The sequence below is a fragment of the Acyrthosiphon pisum genome, chromosome X, assembly GCF_005508785.2.
Source record: "Acyrthosiphon pisum isolate AL4f chromosome X, pea_aphid_22Mar2018_4r6ur, whole genome shotgun sequence".
NCBI lineage: Eukaryota > Metazoa > Arthropoda > Insecta > Hemiptera > Aphididae > Acyrthosiphon > Acyrthosiphon pisum.
The window spans coordinates 46,649,955-46,651,177 of NC_042493.1; positions in this window are offsets into that span (position 1 = coordinate 46,649,955).

Genomic DNA, 1,223 nt, shown 5'->3' on the forward strand with positions numbered 1-1,223 from the left:
TCTTTTTGGCGCAATATTTCAGTCAACTCATAAAACTTGAATGTTCCCAAATAGATTTAATTGATATCATTTCAACAGCACTGGAAATTTAGACAATATTTCTTCAAAACTATCATACAATGGTGTTGCTAATACCGGTGCTAATTGAAAGAAATCGCCAAACACTATTACATTTATGTCACCAAATGGTTTATTTATTCTTAATATAGACCTCAATCGTTGATCAATGTATCCTAGTGTTTTTATGCCTACCATGGAAATTTCATCAATTATCAAAAGTTTTACATTGGCAAACTGACAACGTAGTGTATTTGAAATATCTGTACTTAACTTTGGTAACAATCCAGCAAATTGATTCAATGGTAGTTTGAACGCGGAATGAAGTGTTAATCCTTTTATTCCATATGCAGCTTTACCTGTTGGTGCTGTCAGTAATACGGGAGGAAGTGACAGATCATCTATATCTGGTCTAAGATTTGCTATCCGAATTACAGATTGTGCTAATGCTCGTATAAGCATTGACTTTCCAGCTCCCGCTGGTCCAGTGACAAATGTCTTCATCGCAGGATGACCTTTTCCCCACAATTGACTTCTTATGACATAAGTTGTATGATATAAGAGTTGGCGTTGACCGTCATTTAGACATCCGATTAAGTCTTTAAACTGTTCATTGTCTATGAGATGCACTATTATCTTACCACCATCTTTAGATGAATCTACATCTGATGTATTTGTATTTTCAACATAATCTCCAACATCGTTTATTAGTACATCGTCTGGTACCCAATCTTCATCGTCTACAAGCTGATTGTTGTTACGGCTTTGTTCTCCTTCGATTTGGATTTCATTATCGTCTAATTGGGTTTCTTCTACTTTATTAAACTGTTGGTACAACTTTTTTATTTGATCAATGTTTGTTTCATACACTTGTTTACAGTTAATATCTAACAGATCGGTTTTTTCATCGCGCCATGGTAAAAATAACATAATATTTTCTCTGTAAAAGTCTTGTTCATTTTTATCCACATTAAACCTAACGTATCGTATGATTTTTCTGATTTTACGTTTATGTATATACTTGTTTGGTTTTCCGATTAGAGTGGAGTCAATAGGATAAGTGGCATCAGGTTCATTATCAGTGTCCGAATCAGAACTGTTGTAAGCCGGTTTTTTTTTACCGCGAACTTCATAATTGGAGCCAAATTCTGCTAGAGTTACGTCTT